A 20,039-nucleotide genomic window follows, 5' to 3' on the forward strand; every position below is an offset into this window, starting at 1 on the left:
TTCAACAGGATGTTCTATGCAAGCCCACTCGGTGAAACAAGGCATTCTGATTAATAGGAAATATGAGTTAAGCAGCAAAATCCACTCGTTTTTAGCCATCTGAGGGGGCGGCCATTTTGTCGCTTCTGTCGACTGAAAATGACATCACAACTGCTCAGGGCTTAGGTAACGACCAATCACGGCTGACCTGTTTTCTGAAGATGAGCAGTGATTGGTGGTTTCCTGAGCATTTGTGATGTCATTTTCAGTCGACAGAAATGACAAAATGGCCGCCCCCTGAGCTAGCTAAAAACGGGTGGATTTTGCTGTTTAACTCATAGTCCACAAATGCAATATCAATAAGCATACTGTGTTTCAACGAGTGGGCCTGCATAGAACATATTCTTGAAAAAAACATGATTGGGTTTATTTCCGCTTTACATCTAAAGACCTATTCTAAAAAAATAATTGCTTGCTTAGGGAGTCTGCCATTTTTAGGTCAAATTGGCGAGAATTTGACATATCGAGCCATTCCTCCTCACTTTTGTTACTAAGAAAACCAGACACAGAGTTTGTAAACATTTAGCGACAACAAGCTACACACTGGAAAGATCCACTTAGCTTCCCAGCTAAGTTCTGCCAACAGCTGTTCTTGCATCGTTCAAATTGGTACCTTACCTTACTCTAGGTTGCCATCATGTACTGTGAAATCGTTAATTTAATGTACAAAAAAAAAATATAGCTCAGCAATTAAACTGCCATTGATTAAAATTGTATAATTTGGAGTCATGAGCAGCTAGTGGCTAGCAGCTAGTTGTTCTTGCTCCCGGCCGGACTACTTTCTACAGGCTGTTTAATAGGTGAAAATTAATCAGCACACTTAAGTTGGATGCTGACAACCTGTCACAGTTGCAGTTCCTGACGATTTATTTTGAACAAATCTTACTCAAACGTGCTGAATTGGCAGGAAACGTGCTCCTGTAGTTTCAGCGTCACCGTGGGCATGTGGCTGATGACCATTTCGCTCAACCTGGCACTCACCTGAAGTTGATTAATTATCTAACCAGATTTAATTCTTATTCTGGCATGAACGCAATATTAATCAGAGTAGCATGTGTTCAATAGTGCTGGCACGTAAAATGTGTTCTCGCAAAAAGTTCTCCTTTAAATAAATAGATTTTTTTTTTCAGTTAAAAATATTTTGTTTTTGTTTTTAGACTGTTTACATTTTTCATTTGAATTAAAAACAACTTGTTTTTTTTCCCCATTTTTAATTCAAAATACAAAAAGCAATCACGCTCACGTTCACACAGTGTAATGGACATTTTAGAGCATATCACGGCACTTGGACCTTTGCCAGAGGCAAACGTGTGGCTAGCCTTGTTAGTTTAGCAAAAAATCAAGATACTCATGAACTAGGGCTCATCAAGTCAGCATATCGAGCCAGCAGCAGTATCGTATTATTGTGACAGTAATACTTTGCCGTCATTGGAGCAGACAAAGTAGAGCCCGTTTATTTTCAAACGATTCAAATGATTATGCGGCCGGCTTTTGTCACCTTAACTACTGGTACCTCAATTACCATATAAAAGAGCAACTTTAAAAATGTGAAAACACTCAGACAATTCGGGCCTTTGCTCACGTCAAACGTGTAGCTAGCTTTGTTAGCTTAGCAGCGAGGTGAGCAACTAGGGCTCACATTAAGAGCAGATCTGTAGTTGGTATTTGGAGCTAACAAAGGACAACATTCTTTGAAATGGAAAAACAAAAGGTGGATCCAGATTACTTTACAATGTCAATCACTGGCGTCTGCATGGGGAATTTGCGCCCTGGAATGGCCTTCGACTTGCTCTCTCTCTTTCTCTCTCTTCGTGCAACTGAGGATCAATATTTATGTCATGTTTTACATCTCATCATACTCCTGCAATTTTGAAGGTAAGTTCGCTAGCTCGCAAAGCTAGCGGCTGCCTCTGGCTATCGCGTAGCTTTCACTCTTGTTCATCATTTATGCAGTCAGTGTGACTGTTGTACCAAACTTTTTTTTTTTTAGCTCCGAGGTTTGTCTGCTTATTTTAAACATTGTAAGCCTTGAAAATAAGTCGGCAAAAGTAAATTAAAACGGTAGAGGAGAGAAATGCCTTGAATAAATTGACTATAAGACACTTTTGTTAAAAAGATAAATGATGTTGTTAATTAATGTATCATTGTTTACATGCTCCAATATTTGCCACTGTCATACCTCTTAACATTTTTCCTTTTTTTTTTTTCAGTATTTTGCCATTGAGGGATTTGGAGACTGTCCCAGCTGACTTTAGGCGCAAGGCGGGCTACCCTGGACTGGTCACCAGCCGATTGCATGGTAGCCTACATATAGAGAATTCGCACTCACATTCATTTCCAGTCTTAAATCAACCAAACAAAATGAACCACGTTTTTGGAAAGTAGAGCTGGGGTACGTGCGGGAGGACCCGCACCAGCGCGATTCGATTCACACCCCAAACAAAGAACTGTGACGCGCAGTGATTGGCCATTCTGTGAAAATTGTGTGTGGCTAAAGAAGGCTAACGGAGAAGTTGATGAGCCCACTTGAGCTGATCACTCCCCCCACCACCCCCCTGATAAGTCCGCTGATTACGCCGCATGTTGAGGCGAGACCATTTGTCGTGAGCGCACGATTACGCGCGTGTCACCTGACCTGAATCGTTCATCTGCGTGTCCGCATGTCAGGAATGCACATTTTCCGATAAACACATTTCACGCACCAATCACTGCTCGCCGGGCGGCAATCCAATCCCTCCGCCGCCCCGCCGCCACTCGATCGCACTCCTGATCACATTTCTGGCGCAGCCGTAAACACACAATCAAGTGTGAGTGAACGAGCGGGCCACTTAATGAAAGTGGGTGATTAGGCCCGCTGAGAATAGGCCTGACCTTTTCCCTGCGCGGCAGCTCTTCTGTTGCACATGCGTGCTTTTATGAGTCAGTGGCTGCGAGGCTCTCCGGCCCCGCGCCGCTTCACATCAAATGTCACCGACTTAAACGAGTCAACCGGGCGGGCTGGGCAAAGGGAAAAGGATATTGCAGGAGCTATGCGGGTTGACAGATAGACAGGAAGTTTTTTTTTTTTTTTTTTTTTCCTTTCTTTGACCCAACACTGCCACAAAAGGCCAAGACAATGTCATGACTCAATCTTGAAGTCTGTCCTGACACGGGTATGTCCAAACTGTCACCATTGTTAAACCTTTACAAAACTGTACTGTCATCATTCTAAGAGAGGCATATGAGGACAATTGACTTTAAAGGTGTCATGGTGTGACCTTATAATTGCTTGTACACTGAGCGTAGGGTCTCTTGAGGGCCCGCACAACCGTCATATAACATTAAGCACCAGAATCAACATAACACCATCCCAAAATAAGTGCAAAAAAAATCGATTAAGACTTCTTATATCATGTTCCCCAAAACTTTTTCAAAGGTCTTTAAGCTACAATTGATGCAAAAAAAAAAAAAAAAAAAAAAGAGCTGATGAAGCAGTTTACAAGCCGGAAATGAGTTGAACTTATGAACTTACCCTCGTGGCTTTTTTTTTTTTTTTAACAAAACGGGGTTAGTCACTTTTATTTAACGTATTAAATAAATCAGTAAGGGGGGGTTGGATTATTTGTGAGGTCATGTATCCAACTGCCACATACACACAGTGTAATGGATGAAGTGCTGCCTCCAAAAGTGAAAAATCCTTTTTTTCCCAATCTTTATCGGTGCTGTTTTAAATAATGAAAAAAATGCCCATTTCCTAAGTAATACTGCTGATAATTCATTCAATAAGATAAACAGATATCTTTGACTCCACTACAACACTTAATTGAGCAGATAATTCATTAAGACAATGATCGATAAATGGCAAAGCAACTTTAAAGTGTTTTTTTGTTGTTGTTGTTGTTGTTGTCGTTTTTAAACCTAGCCCTGACGAGGCCAAACTTTTAGGGGAGACAATTATATGAATCGATAAACAATTATCCAAGTGTCGCGTGCAAATATTACTCACGCACCGTAGACGGACAGTCGAGCTCCGCCGTTCACCTCTTTGCCTCCGCAAAGTGATTTTCGCAGCTCCGACCTGTCTGATGATCTTACGCCTCGTTGGACTGAAGAGTGCTTTGGTGACTGCAATGTAATCACCGCCGATAGAAATGAACAGAAAGGCAAGACTCGGCTAATGAGCTGTAATGTTGCAATTGTTTCGTTTCTTCGTCATTACTCTTGGGCCAAACCAATCGGCGCTTTGAGGACTTTCTCATGCTCGAAAAATCTATTTCAATGTTTTTTTTAAGACGTGTTCAGCCGAGGTAAAACATCCCCCCCCCCCCAGAAAAAAATATTGGCTCATTTGCACCAATCTTGAGGGGTAATGCAGCTGCTCAGGCCAGTTTCAATTAGCAACCTGACATTTGATGTCTATCATGAGTAAATCCGTGAAAACATTCTCACGTGCCAGTGCACAAAACCACTCAAGACGTCTGTCATTTTGGGTTGATGCGGCCATTTTAGGGTCATTTTGGTCATTTCGAGATGTCCTTCGCAAATGACCTCTCCTAGACATCTTTTACCATCGCGACCAAGTTTGAACCGCATGGAGTATAAGAGACCAGTAATTCAAGAAAAACTGTCTGAAAATCGCTTACTCGCTACAAAAACCCATCTTGGTTTAACTATCTACGCCAGTGACCTATAGTGACACGCAGAACAATTCCAAGTAAAGCTCTCCTACCGAATGGCAGCTAACGCTTTCTGTTTGTTGGATATTTTTGTTTGGTGGCGTGCTGTAAGATGAACAGCTCTTGCGTCTCCTTTGCGTTATCCAAACCGGTCCTCGTTAAAAAGTGATGGGCGGGGGGAGGGAGGGGTGGGTTTCGGGGGAGACGTGCTGCACGACGGCAGGGTTAATTAAGTTTGAAATCAGGCGGATGATCTGCGAGGCTGCCACTCAAACTGCCAGAAGCCCTTCGATGTAAGCGAGTTTCATTGTCTGTGAGTGGAAACAGATTTGAAAAGCCAACAGTTTGCAGCACAAACTCGATGTGATACAAGGATTCGTTGGCTTCTCTGTGGAGCTTATGGCATGATGGAGGAGCACCGCCAACGCTTCAGTTAACAGCGATTCCGGACTTTTATCAAGCCAAGGATAAAAGGCCAAGTCAACTCAAGCATGTTTTTTTTGTTTTTTTTTCAAGAATATGTCCTATGCAGGCCCACTAGTTAAAACAAGGCAATGTGGTTAATATGAAATATGAATTAATTAAGCAGCAAAATCCACCCGTTTTTAGCCATCTCAGGAAGCGGCCATTTCATCGCTTCTGTCCACTGAAAATGTCATCACGGTTGCTCAGGGCTCAGATAACGACCAATCGCGGCTCACCTGTTTGTGAAGCGGAGCCATGATTAGTCGTTACCTGAGCCCTGAGCATTTGTGATGTCATTTTCAGTCGACAGAAGTGACAAAATGGCCGCCCCCTCAGATGGCTAAAATCGAGTGGATTTTGCTTTATATTTCCTATTAATCAGAATGCCTTGTTTACTAGTGGACCTGCATAGAACATCATCTTGAAAAAAGTGTCTTTGAACAAATAATGTCTTCAAATAAATTTCATGCACACCACCGAACCCAAAATTTGACAAAGACTATATACGGTGTATATCAGGGGTCACCAACTCCGGTCCTCGAGAGCCCCTATCCTATCCTGCAAGTTTTGGATGTTTCTCCCCTGCAACGCACCTGATTCAAATGTGGAACTCCTCGTAGTTGCGAGGTGCCATTTAGCAAGGTCAAAGCTGAACACATCAGGTCTTATTGTGCGATGATCAAGCGGCCGAGGGCCGCTAAAACGGTGCACAACCGTCCATTTACAGCAACCTGACAAATGGCCCGACATCTCAATGTTGATTCCTTTTTGATGAATTGCTCATCCCTCCAGTGATTACCATTTGCAATCAAATGCAGACACACAAAGGTCATCAGGAATTAGCCTCCACTCGTCGCATGGGTGGAAAGAAATAAGCTGCTTTAATCAGGTTGCAGATGGCCCGATAAGGAGCAGGCGGGTGTCGGAGGTGGCGCTGGCTTGCGTGGCCGAGTCGTGTCAGGCGATAGCATCTGCACGCCGTCTCTAAAGGTTCCGCGGTGTCAGGTGAGCGCACAAACATTCTGTCACATCAAGACGTCCGGCGCGGCGGAGAGGCGGAGGCATCAGAGCGCCGGCTCGACCCGCGAGGTTGGCTGGCACATAAACGCCAGCCTTGACCCGGTGACAGCGTCACGTTAGATGGCGAGATAGCGTTGACGTCCGCCAGCGAAACCCAACGTTCCTTCCCTTTATCTCCTCCTCAGCCTTCCGCCGATAATTACAGATGCCTGCCGACCCCTCTCTCGGAAAGGAGTCAGGCCAAAGCCGAAGAGGAATTATCACCCGGGCCATCACGAAAAGCCAGCAAACCAAGGTCAGGCCCTGTGTTCAATTTCACTTTGATTCCAGTCCACCTTACTTTCTCCTCTAGCACTCATCCACTCCTCCCTCCTGGCCCACGCACACGGTCGGCCGTGAATTTCACTCCCAGGCTAACCTCTATTTCCAGGACAACCAGCAGCTTGACACTTATTCGTTATTAGCCCTGCAGAGTGGTCGCCCCGGTGGAAATTGACAACTCCGTGGGAAAAAAAATATAATAAAATAATTCATTAACTCAAGATTTCTTTTTGAATTGGCCTCTGCTTCCTCCTACACTAATGCGTGGCTTCAAACACTGCGGCCGGAAACCATGCAGCAATGAATGCGGTCGGAAAGAAGCATTATAACAAACAACAACAATGGTGGAAAAGGAAGGTACCCTCTATTTATTTCTTAACATGTACCTGTTTGGAAAAAGATAAAACGTTATCGTATGGTGTGCCATATACAGTCATACTGCGGCAACCGGAGCTGAGGCATAGCGATAGGGTAAAGCTAACGTTAGCATGCGCGTTTCTCTCTGTGATTGTGGAAAATGGAGTGCCGCATCAAACATGAGTTTAATACTGGAGCATTAAGGTATGGCAACAATAGGGTATGCTAACGTTATTTTTTTCTACTTCTAGCAATGTGTTCTCAACTGTTACCATGACAAAGTGACAATGACCAGTTGTATCCTGAAGGAGCCAAACGGCAACATGAATGCTTTATTGCAGCTAAGCGCAGACTGTGTCCTATAACGCCACAGCAGCCAAAGCTAACGTTAAGTTGTTAGCATGAGTGCTCCTCCATGTCATTTTGGTTTAGTGAGGGCAGCAACAAGACAACGGAGCAAAGCAGCAAAATGGAAACTGTGAACCCATGGATTTCTTCTGAAGGGTTAACTAGAAGCTTGACACAAACGCTTGCCGCATAGTTGTCACCGCGATGGAAATGGACAACTCTATTCTTTTGGAATGAAACTGAAGGGTTGTTTTTTTTTTTTTTTTTTTTTCCAAAACGGCCCTTGTGCCCTTCCACCCCTCCCTCCCTCTCGTCGGCTGATGCTTGGGTGCCCATTCTGCCAGCTGCCGGTACTTCCGTGGTCTGGTGAATGCAGCCAATTTCTCCGCTTGCGTGGAGATGTGGGAGAGACCGTGACAGCAAAGAGCAGCTTAAAATGCCCGGCAGCGTTCAGACACCTTCCCTCGCCGCTTCATCACTAACAGGCAAACATTTGTAACCAAAGGCTTTTACTCCCAGCCGGTTGTTGTGCGGCAATTTAAAAATGATCTATGCAAATGCAATTTCACTGTGTGTCATCCAACACGGCCAATTAATGAGCTAGCTTCTGCAGCCCAACCATAAATTAACATGGCTAGAAATAATGGCGAGATTAATGTGTTTTTCTAGCACTCGCCTAATTGCCAGAAGTCTCCGGTAAGGCTAACGTGAGTCGCCTCCTTTCTCCATGCGGGAGCGATTTATTAAGCAGAAGGATAAACGGCATTAACCCTTATCATTTATACAAACTTATCTGTCCCTCCAATTGGCTTTAATAGGAGCGAATACTAAAAAACTGATGGGGTGAGATATATTTCCCCCATGGGAAGCTTGTTTTCACTTCAACTCAAAATGGTTTTAGAGCGCTTTAAGGACACAAGCTGCTACAGTCTAATATTTAAGTTAAGACCACATTAACGACATGATGTCAAGACCTGGACTGAGGCAACTCAAGACCAAGTCAAAATAAAGACTATGAGGACCAAATCCAGACCACGTTTTTAAAGAGTTGAAATGCAGTCACGACCAAGACTTTAAGGAATTGTGACAAAGTCAAGATGAAGATTTTGAGAAGTAGAGCCCTAGCCACACCAAGACTAAGACACATCAGGATTATGTCAAGAGCAAAGCTTTGAGGAGTTGAAATCAAGTCCAGACCAAGACGTAGGCAGATTGCCCAAGCCAAGTCGTGACCAAGGCTTTGAGGAGTTGAGCACAACATGGAGACTTTGATGAGTCGAGATCTACTCAAGACCAACACTAAGGCAGAACAAGGCCAAGTTAAGAGAAAAACCTTGAGGAGTTTAGACCAAATCAAGACCAAGAGTATCACAGATCAATACCCAGACCAGAAAATTAAGTCAAGAACAAAATAAAACCAAGACAAAATCCAGGCCTAGACTTTGAGGAGTTGAGGTGAAAATGGTAAATTTTAGGAGTTGAGACCAAGACAGAGGCATAACAACACCAAGACGTTGAAGAGTTGAGACCAAGTCCAGAACACAACTCAAAATTGAGACCGGGTTGGGGTTTGCAGAATTTCGAAACTAAGCAAATAAATAAATAAACCAACTTGGTCTCAAAACATGAATGAGTGTTGCTTGCATTTCACAAATGAGAGTCCTTCGAAGATGAATAAGGCGCACTACCTGGGTTGGGGTCAAGGATGGCATCAAATCTGCCTATCACAACACTTGCCTCTTGGTTGTATCCAACTGCAGTCAATATTATTCATAAACAACTTAATCGCGCCGAATCGGGATCAGGGACGACTCAGACAAGTCGTATTAAAAATACAATTAGTCTTGAGATGAGGACGCCCTTCAAAAGTCCGATTTCTAATACTAGAGAACAAGTGCGGCCACACTTTCATTCATCATCAGAAAACAAATCAATAATTGGTCGGAGAGGCCCGCGCGCATGGATGGTGTGTCTGGTAATGAGAAATGATTGTTAAATGCAGAGCGAACATGCAAGGGGAGGTAATGGAGACGGTGACAATGAGTAATCCGCCGGGGAAAAAAGGCAGAACACGAGCTCCCGATGCAAAACAGGCACATTAGCAATGAGGAGGCTTTTTGTTTAGAGCCTCTCCACTGATTGTTCTCGTCGCTGAGGGTGCGAGGACTAATCCACCGTGGAAAGGGGAAGCGGGAGGATTTACTCTAAGTATCCTTATTAGAGGGACTTCTCTGATATGGCAAGGAGCGGGTAAGTAGGTAGCGAGCAGGACGGGTCTGGTGCGGTTGTGAAGACACCGTAGGTGCCGCATGAATCTTTAATACGGGGCTTAATGGCGAGGGAGGGCGGGAGGGAGGCGCGGGGAATATTAAGAGCCAGTCGGAAAAGGAGCGGAATCTCCGAGGAGGCTAGCGAGCCACCCCGTATCGCAACACTCCTGATAAGTGGCAGCCTCCCAGGATCAAAACTAATTCTCCACAGCGCTCCCTTTCAGACCGAAAAGCCGCCGGCAGACGTCGGACTCGCTTGAGTCTTCCGAAACTAGCGGACGGGCCCGATGTCCTGATAAATATAAAAAGAGAGGCTTCCCAGGTGTTGCCTTGCTTAATCTCTTTTGCCGAACTCCCACTTTGCGGGAAAAAAAATTGGACCACGGAACGTTGTTTTAATTACACGCAGAATGAGCCTAATGAGTTATATCTGTTCCACCAGAGGCTAACACGCACCCAATTAGCCCCCCCCCCACACACACACACAAAAAACAGGATGGTACAGTCAGACGAGACAAGTGTACTATTCTTTGTCCTCCCGCGCTATTCATCAGGTAAGAGCGACGCGAAAGACAGAGCTTAACTTCCCAGAGGTCTGATGTCACGATCAGATGTGCGAGCGGGAAACTAATTAAAAGCATTTTTTTTTCGTGTCAGCGGAGGCGGGCGCAGGTGGCCGCCTGCGCTTGTCAGTGGCTCCAATCACTCAGCGTCTCTCAAATGCTGATGCTAATCACAGGGGTGGAAAATGATGTGTCCATAAAGGCTAAGCAATATGGCTTGGTATTATTATTTCTGCATTCACGCTTGTTCACGTTTATTTGCTGATATTCAGGTATCCAAAGAGACATTTTACTCGGGCTCCAGACTAGTGTGCCCGAAAATTTTGGGTTTGGTGCATCAGCGCAAAAGTTAGGTGCACCCCAGTTTTCGACTGCGTCACATTCAACACCAGAGTTTTATAGGTTCACTCTTTTTTTTTTTTAAACAAAATTGCAGGCTGTCTTTTTAGTTGACTGGTAAATGATTAACTAACAAAGTTCTTTATTTGAATCATAATTTACTCAAAACTTACTCAGAGGTATTGTGCTTGAAGTGCTCTGTGTCCAAGTGTTGGTTAACACTTTTGAACAGATAGGGCTGTAACTTAACATTCAAGAAGTTACCGTTGAGAATTTAAGATGCCCGGGCACCCGAATTGGTCTCAGTCTGGAGATGATATTGTATTGACATGAAGGGCAGCAAAATTGATTATTTCCCAAATGATTTACAGGAGAGAGACTTTTTTCTCAAATATCGCCTTGAAGAATTTCTTTTTGTTCAGGAGGGTTGCTCATGCAATTTCGTATACATATTCAGATACATCCGGTCCGTCCGTCCCTACCTACCGGACGGCAATTTTGTGGACGGAAAGACGGAGGTCGAGAAGCTTTTTAAAAAGGACGGACTAAGCATGGACAGAAGTGAGTTTTCGCCTGTCTCTCTCTCCGTCCCTAAACAGGTCAAGTACCGACTGAACGTGTTGTTGAGGGTTTTTTTTTAAAAAGCAAGACCGCTGCATGTTCCCTTCGAAGGAGCCTTCATTAATTGCCTGCAAAACGCTTTTCACATGCTTCCCGGTAGTCACATTGCACATGCATATTCCGCCTCTAGTGGTTCAACATATGTAATAGCATGGATAATGCCACAGGAGTCAGTCATTTCACCTCATTACCGAAACACACCTGTCTTGTGAGTGTAATCCGGGATAGCCATTTGGTTTTGTTAATTAACTGTTCACATTTAGAACCTTATACCTTTGCATGCGACATCTTTAGACCAGCGTATACATTTAAACGACCCGGAAGTGGAAGTTTTTGTTTCCTCTTAAAATAACCTTGCGTTATCTTATTTTATAAATTATTTGATAAAAAAATGAAAACATCTTGCGTTAAATCGCAAATGTTTTGCAATTAAACGCTAGCTCTAGTCGGCATCATCACCATCATCATCTTCATCACATCACCACGGTCTTGAGTGTCAGCTAAATGCTATCTTGGTTAAAATTCAATCCACTCAGGAAATTAGCCAGCTAATAACCTTTAACGTGTTTTTTTTTTTCTTCTGTATTTGGGGTGGCGGCGGGAGGACGGACCAACGGAATGCAAGGACGGAAGCGTTTTATGAATAAGGACGGAGGGTACCCGGGTCGCGGACGGACTGGCAAAAAAAGGGGTAAAGTGCCCAGCTCTGTATACATCAGTGCTTTTTTGTCGCAACAGAACATTTTCTCATCCCTTTTGTGAATTTGCAACATTTGAGGAAGCGTATAATGGCTTCCCGCAGGCAGCACAACAACCAAGCCCGAGTAAGGGAAACATTTGGGAGCAAACAGGGGCTTCATTCTCCGCAGGTCCCACCGTTAGCCGTCGACTTTGATTTGCCATCTGCATACGCTTTCTTAGACTTAACCGCGCCGCTAAAACGGAATTCTGTGGCGTTTCTCTCTGACCTTGATTACAGGGCACGACTAAAACCCCCGGCGAGAGTTTTCTTGTATCTTTTTGTGGCCCGCGAGTTGCACATGAATCAAGTGGCCGCGTATAAAATGTGTAGCTGCCCATATGCTCATAGTGGAGGTAATGTTAATGATAAGTGGCATCTGGCGGAGCCGGTCCATTTCCTTGATTAGTTCTTGTTCCTACCTCTGCCGGCGGGTTTATGGCCTGACAATCCGCACGGTGGATCGCCCCTGACAAGTCGTGTTTGAGTGGTAGGCAAGGGTGGGGGGGGGTTGTAAGTGCCCTCATTGTTACCATGACGACCGTTGACAAAAAAAAAAAAGAGAGAGTTGGCCTTGGCCACCGTGGCGTGCAGCACTTGATAGCCGCGTGAGGCCACCACGTGGGAGATATTCCCAGGGTTTATAATCACTGTCAGCCGCCGACTCAAGTGGTTTGGGCGCAAATGTGTATTTATATGCATGCCGGGTAGAAGCCTCGCCTGGGAAAGTCATCGGGCCTAAGCTTTCCAAAATCCCGAAATCCAACTTAGCGGCTTTGTCATGAGCGACAATCTCGGAAGATGAGGGTTTGAAAAGTATATCAACAGCTGTGTTTATGTGCACACTGACGCGCGGGAGCGCTCGGTTGAGTTACCCGGCGATCTGGATCCAATTGCTTTGCACTCTGCCTTTTAAGACGACAATAATCAGATCACGCTTCAATGCACTTTTCAGCCCATCAGGCACGCGGGAGCAATTCAGTCAAACGTACGTATTTTCAGCAATAGAAAACAGCAAACTACGTACGCGCCGCGCACGTCGGCATATATAACAACGACCCCCCCCCCCCCCCCCCCAAAAAAAAATCTACATACCCACAATGTACAACAGTAAACAAAATGCAACAGCGCACTTGCCAGAATGAGCCAGACAATGAGCGTGGACACATTTTGCCCGCAGCTAAGGCTGTTGCTGGCATAGACAAAAAAAGAAGGAAAAAAAAACAACGCCATTGCGCTGAGGCATGCCAGATGAGTCTCATCTCCTCATCAACTTGCACACCCAAGTTTCATTAGCAGACACTTAATAAGAGACAGGCACGTTTGTAATCTCCCCCGGCGATGGTGGTGGTGGTGGGTAGGTGGATGGTGTCGATAAGGCAGAGTTAATCTCAATCACGATAAATAACATTGATTAAAACGGCTCAATGCTGGGGGGAAAAGTTCTTGAAATGAAAGCACAAAAAGGCGCAAAGCGGCATGACAAGGGTGATGATTCAAATATAATCAGTTGGGGACGTTGCCAGGTTATTGGGAAAGGTCAATTTGGATTGTTAAAACTCTCTGGGACGGTGGGAAGGTGGAGAGCGCTGCTCTCTCTCTCTCTCCCTGAATGTTCTGAAATCAAATCAATTTCAGCCCTATCTATCTCAAGCTGCATGGAATCTGTAAAACTTGACGTATTACTCGACATAGACGTCTGAATCTGACTAAACAAAAGAAAACGATACCGTAAAGCAACACTGTGTCATAGGTCCGTTTTTGTTGACTATGGTGGCACCATGTGGACAAAAGCGGTAGTGTTTTGACAAAAGTCAACCACGTGTCGTGAAATCCTGAACTCTCGCTGGCCGTCAAGTTGGACTGAATTACGTTTCTATTTCCAGTGGCTGTGTGAAAGATGAATAGCGATGAGGTAATGAATCTAATTTTCTTCAAACAATAATTTTGTTGTTGTTGTTTGCTTTGGGGCTTCTGCCATGAGAGCAGTAATAGCGCGTAGACGTTCGAATAGACTTCCGTCCTTATAGCGAAAGGAGGTAGTGATTATGCCGTAAAGCAATTCAGGACATTTGTATTTTTTGTGTGTGCCAGGGTTGCTCCCATCCTCCTCAAAGTTGCTTAGTGCCAGTAAAAGCGATACAGACTTCCCCCCCAGGGCATGACAAAAGTCCCATTCAACTACTTGTAAGTTAATGTTTCAGCAAAAGAGTTGTGATATTTTTTTACTCAGGTCGAATTCTTGCCCAGTGCTGCTTTAACAAAATCCTCCATCTTAAATTCTCCCGGGAAAGTTTCTCACCAATTTGCAAGCCTTCTTCTTCCACTGACTTCTTCCACCTTAAAAACATTTTCATAACAGTTTATCCTTTTCAGGGTGTCACATTCTCTGGCCGTCAATCGTAAACGGCAAACGCTCCGCTTCTTGAAACGCGCCGAGAGGAATGGAGACTGGTTTCCGCCGCCGTCGCCGTTAACTACATCAGGCCAAAGCTGTAACGACAAGCGCTGTTGAAAAATCACCCGCGCCCGCGCTGGCTCTGGGTGAAGAGGCCATTTCTCCGCAGACGCAGTTCACGGCGGGGTCACGGCGGAGACGGATTGTACTCCGACTAAATCCAATCGCGGCCCGCAACAATAAGTTCTTTGGCGGCGGGGAAGTAGCAAAATGATTCTCAAGCTCCGCCTGAATGGGCTCTACGGCGGCGCGGCGGCATACGATTAGCCGGAGCCTCTTGTTCATTTGATCTTGCGGTGGAATTGCTCGCGCGCTTGCATCATTCCGACGTGAAGGGCAACGACCTTGCCGGGGCGCTCGCTACGCCGGCCGTGTTTACAATGCAGCATGCGGCATGCTCGACATTACGAATCGGGGATTGTGCGGTTTGATGTAAGGGATTACCGGGTTTGACCTTTGGAGTTTTCATCCATTTAATCATTACATCAGAAAACAAAACACACAAACGGGCAAAAAAATAAAAGAAATGAATAATAATAATAATAATAATAATCGTCAGCAAGAAGACCTTGTACTTAGCGTTGAAGGTCGCATGATTGTTTGATGAGAACTAAGGCCTTAATGCGACCACTTGGTCATGAATACAAACGCGGTCTTTTTATGACAAAGACATATGAGCTACACTCGAAAACACAATGACGCTGAAGCTGGAAGCATTAATCACCAAAAAGCGTACGGTCACAAGGTGGACACCACATACAGTCGTTTTATTTTATTTGATTTTTTTTTTAATACGTTTCATATCAAAGCTCTTTATCCTATATAGAGCAGCGGCGTGATTTGGTTTGACGCGGCGGAGAGACCAATCCTCTTACTCGCGTCTTTACGGGGTCAGCGGTGGAAATGGACAGGGTTCAGACAGATGGGGCCCGCAGGGGATAAGGCGGGGAATAGAGATAAAAAATTTTTAAAAAAGAATACAAATCGGAAAGGCGTCAAATCAAGCTGGAATTTGGTGCTGAGACAGAAATATGGTTTAAAAAAAAAAAAAAAAAATCTAATCAAGACAAGCGACCGGCATTGGACTTGGGGGGGGTTTGGTGGGGGACGGGGGGGACCGAAAGCCGATTAGAACTGTCAGGATCCATCAACTAAAGGATCAGCTTTGTTTGCTCACTTCCACAGCAACTTTCCCTACATCAAAAATATGATCGTTGGGACAAAATTTTAGCAGACGACAGGTCAGGTGTCGACATGACTGATCACAGGTTTTTATTTTGGCTACGTGCAACTCATACGAGTAAAGGCCGCCACATGCAATGTACCGCGGCTGAACTTGAGCGAACTGCGTTTTTTTATTTTTTATTTTTTTTTTTTCAGTAATACGCAACTTGAAATTTTTTAAATGGTATATAGTAAATGGGATTTCACTTGTATAGCACTTTTCTACCTTTGGCACTCAAAGCTCTTCACACTGTACAGCATTTTACTGATTGATGACGCAGCATCAGGAGCAACTGGGGGTTCCGTATCTTGCTCAAGGATACTTCGACATGCCGGGGATCGAATTAACCAGGGTCGATAAATTCATGCTCGGATCACGGCTCAGCTGCTTTCTGAAGCTGAGCCACGATTGGTCGTTACCTGAGCCCTGAGCAGTTGTGATGTCACTTTCAGTCGACAGAAGTGACAAAATGGCCGCCCCCTGGGATGGCTAAAAACGGGTGGATTAACTCTTATTCCGCAAATGCAATATTTATCAGAATGCTGCGTTTCAACCAGTGGGCCTGCATAAAACATATTCTTGAAAAAAATCTTTAAAGGATGTGAGTGTAACAATATACCTTATTCTTTTTTTTATTTATTTTTTTGACATGTTGCCGCTCGTGGAAAATTCAGTGGAATCGCAGTCTGGCCTGTTAACTCTACACACCCCCCCTGAAACTTCACGTGGCCTCTTCTCCAAGCCCCCCGGCCATGAGGTCTCTGTAAAAAAAAAAAAAAAAAAGACTCGTGGCCAAGTGCTCTCTGAAGTGAAGCTTTGATAAAAATGTGCCTTTTTTCCACTTGGATGCTCCGATCTGCAGGAAGCAGTCTGCTGCAGAAATTGCTACCGCCGCCCTCCCTCAACCTCCCTGCATCTTTGAGGGAATGAAAGATGCAGGCGGCAGCGCTCCTGCTAGTCTCCATCCTCCGGGCACAAAACACAAGCCTGACAACGCGACAAGCAATCCCTCTCCGCAGGGCTGTCCAAAGAAAAGTGTTGATGCTAACAAAATGCATGACAGCCACTCACTTATGTTAACAGGCCGCGCACACGTAAGAGCAGCATCCGTCTGTTCCTGCTGGCTTTTAGTTTGGGAAGAGTGCAGACTTGGAGGGGGACGACAAATGATAGTCTTCCTTTACATAGAGGGATGGCAGCGCAGGCTGAGATGGGGTGAAGGAGATGTGGGATTGAACGCTAGTTTGGGGGAATTGGGAAAGTAAGTGGGGGAAAAAAAAAAAAAAAAAAAAAAAAAAAAAAAAAAAAAAAAAAAAGAAGCCCATCAATATCCTGTCACGGTTGCCTGGGCAAACGCTACGCTGTTGAAATGCTGAGATAACACAAGACAGATAAGTTGAGTCCCTCACTTTCTAATAAAGGCCCACAACAGCGAAGAGAAAGTTGACTTGACCTCAGCTTGGTGGAAAAGCTATTAAATAATCCTTGTCTGGGGGCATTGCATCGCCGGCAGTCAACACACAACATATGGCGCTACCTACTCTAAGCACAAAGAAAACTTTCCAACTGAGACCCGTAATTGGGGCCGGTCTTTGTTTTTTTTTTATTTCCCTCCTTATTCTTGCGAGAAGAGGGGGGGGGAGCAGCTATGTACAGAGGAGGACGGAGAGGGCGAGACAAGCGACGCTGCAAACGCGGATGCAGTTTTGCTCTGTTGATTATGACGTGCATAAAGCTATTTATTTCTTCTTGTCTACACTTTTTGGTAGAGTTTTAAAACAAAAATGGTTTTAAAGGTAATTAAAGTGGAAATCAACCCAAACACATTTTTATTTTCAAGAATATGTTCCAAGCAGGCCCACTAGTTGAAACATGGCATTCTGATTAATATTGCGTTTGTGGAATATGAGTTAAGCAGCAAAATCCACCTGTTTTTAGCCATCTCTGTGGGCGGCCATTTTGTCACTTCTGTCGACTGAAAATGACATCACAACTGCTTAGGGCTCAGGTGACGACCAATCACGGCTCAGCTTCAGAAAACAGGTCAGCCGTGATTGGTCGTTACCTGAGCCCTGAGCAGTTGTGATGTCATTTTCAGTCGACAGAAGTGACAAAATGGCCACCCCCAGAGATGGCTAAAAACGGGTGGATTAACTCGTATTCCACAAACGCAATATTTATCAGAATGCCTTCTTTCAACTATGTGGGCTTGCATAGGACATATTCTTGAAAAAAATATGTTTGGGTTGACTTCCACTTTAAGTGTTGGTGTTTGCATTATTCAAAATTTTGACGTACTTTCCTTTTTGCCAACGAAAATCAGCTCCGGGTTATTGGCCTCCTAATAATAATCAGAATCGTCCCTAAAAAAAACATAACGGACTCTCTCTACTTTTGACCACGAGTGACAAGCGGTGACTCAGCAAGTGGCTAGCATGAGATGCTAACGCAGCAGACAGCGATCCTTCTTGTCAAACGTCACAAACGGATGCGACTCAAATCCACCACACCGGCCAAAGGCTCGCCAAATCAAATTTTCCTTGATCATAAAAAGCTGCTGGATGACAGCAGTGAATCCTATCAAGCTAAGAGCAACTTAACAAAAACAGGAAGTACAAAAAAAAAAAAAATACTTGGACAAGTACTTTAACTCCCATTGGATATTCTGCTTCTTCTCTTACCATCGAAATGAGATCTAAAGATGCGGCCATGGCTTTTTTTTTGTTTTTTTTCTCTAATGAAAAAATGAAAATGATTTGGAGTATTTTTTTTTTTTTACTTCAAGGCAACACTGTTATCAAAAGAATATAAAAAGATAAGTACTTACCAGACACTTGATAAGCGACCAATATCCTAGTGTGGCGTCATTGAAGAAGGCAGAGGCAGCGGCAACGAGAGAGTGAATCCGTGTGTTGGAACTGCCAACAGACAACAATAAACGTCCTTAGGCAAGAACCGGCTGGGATATAGCGTAAGGCGGCAGTTTACAGTCTCGACTCCAAGACCCAACCTTGTTGTGCGTGCTAAAAGTTCACACTCCTGACAGTTTCCCTTGTAATCCTTTTCAACATAATCAGCGGTTCAATAAAAGAGCTCTGCGCGCAGAACGCTGCGAGTACATGCGGGCATGTTGTGTTTCGGTGGCGTTTACAACCTCTTTGTGTTAACTCCATGAGAGACAAAAAGAAGAGCCGCAGAGCTCCTGTAATTGACGAAATGCAAACATTTGGGGACAAACAATGCGGCGGTTTCAGGTTGAATGAATCCACTCTGTTTTGGTGCAAACGCACGTCTGCGGGGTTTAGACACTCATCACTCAAGCGTCTTTCAGAGCCCTAACAGTCAATCGGGCATTTGTCCACCTTTGCCAGAATTGATACAGAATGCAGACATTTACTGCAACTATACACGGCATAATGTAATTGGATGATTAAATGACGTCAAAACCAACATCTGGTATGACAGCCGACAGGGAAAAAATGCTTTCAGCGCCTCAGGGCTTGAGAAGAAAATGTCAGGTGTCCCTAAGTCTGTTTCAGCATCAGCACCTGCTTGCCCATTAGGCAAAAGTTAAGTGTGTCGAGCAGGGCCTCCAGGGGGCGCTACTAAATCGGGGAAAATGCTTTGCTTTCAATTCGGGCTGGGAAAAACGGTCGGCTAACTCTGTTAACTCGTTCACTGCCATTGACGTATTTATTTGTCTTTTCACAGTCCAGCCATTCAATCCCAGGAACCTATTTAGATTTTTTTCCAACACTTTCAAGCGTTAGGGTAAAAGAGGGTCTGAAAATGTCTGGCAGTGAATGAGTTAAGTCGACCACAAAATTTGGTCCACACAAAAATGTATGCCTCGAAACTATGATTAATAATTTTAAAACCATGTTTGCAATGCCCGGAGCAAATGTTTGGCCTCGTGTTTTTTTTTTTTTTTTTTTTTACTCATTCGCAAATATATCATATCCTAACATCACAAGTTACAACACACTCCATAGTGTTTGGAGACTCCACAGTAGATTGTGTTCTTTTTTTACAAAGACGGCTTGTGTGAGTGGCCGTTTACCCGGGTGATCGATAGGATAACGGATTCTAAAAAGATTTGTTTGTGACAGCCCTACTTTCAATATAATCATATTAAAAGTGGTTATTACAAATCACTCTTCAAATGGAAAAGCGAATACAGAGTCCAATATAAAGCAATGCGCACTTAAAATAAACTACAAATGATGTAGTAGTTTGTTGTATTTACATCTAAGGTGTTTCCTGCTTGCTTAAAGCCTCCTTTTTGAAGAATGCTCACTAATATATCCGCCACAACTGCCGCTTGTTGTGAAACCAGTCGAGTCATCCGGCACAGTGAAACAAATAAATAAATGAAAGTCAGCCGATCAACGGTTTATATCTTGAAAAATTCATAAGAACGCGTCACGCGTATTTCAAGGCACCAAACATATACAGAAAACGTATTACTTAAAACGTTGCCTGTGTAGCCGAGGAAAGCTTTTGTGATGGTGACAGTTGCCAGATGAATTCAAATCGCATTGTTCCCAAAGAGGTAAACGTGTTCCAGTCACATTTATTCTGCAGCGGTGATTTAAATCAGCCGAAAACCAACGCAGCAA

At 44.2% G+C, this 20,039-nt stretch overlaps 1 protein-coding gene across 3 annotated transcripts in view; it reads right to left on the reverse strand.

The window, feature by feature from the left end:
- Positions 1 to 20,039, reverse strand: part of plxnb2b (plexin b2b) — a 183,434-nt gene that overhangs the window by 73,790 nt on the left and 89,605 nt on the right. For 2 of the 3 annotated variants that reach the window (XM_086027394.1, XM_086027395.1), the window contains one exon: positions 18,248 to 18,338. The gene's annotated coding sequence lies outside the window, so the exon portion shown is untranslated. Of the gene's footprint in view, positions 1 to 16,039; positions 16,182 to 18,247; positions 18,339 to 20,039 lie in introns of all 3 variants that reach the window. The other variant, XM_086027393.1, reaches the window with a different exon arrangement.

The sequence above is a fragment of the Filicampus tigris genome, chromosome 4 (genome assembly GCF_054856515.1).
Source record: "Filicampus tigris isolate MCC_2025a chromosome 4, RoL_Ftig_1.0, whole genome shotgun sequence".
Taxonomy (NCBI): domain Eukaryota; kingdom Metazoa; phylum Chordata; class Actinopteri; order Syngnathiformes; family Syngnathidae; genus Filicampus; species Filicampus tigris.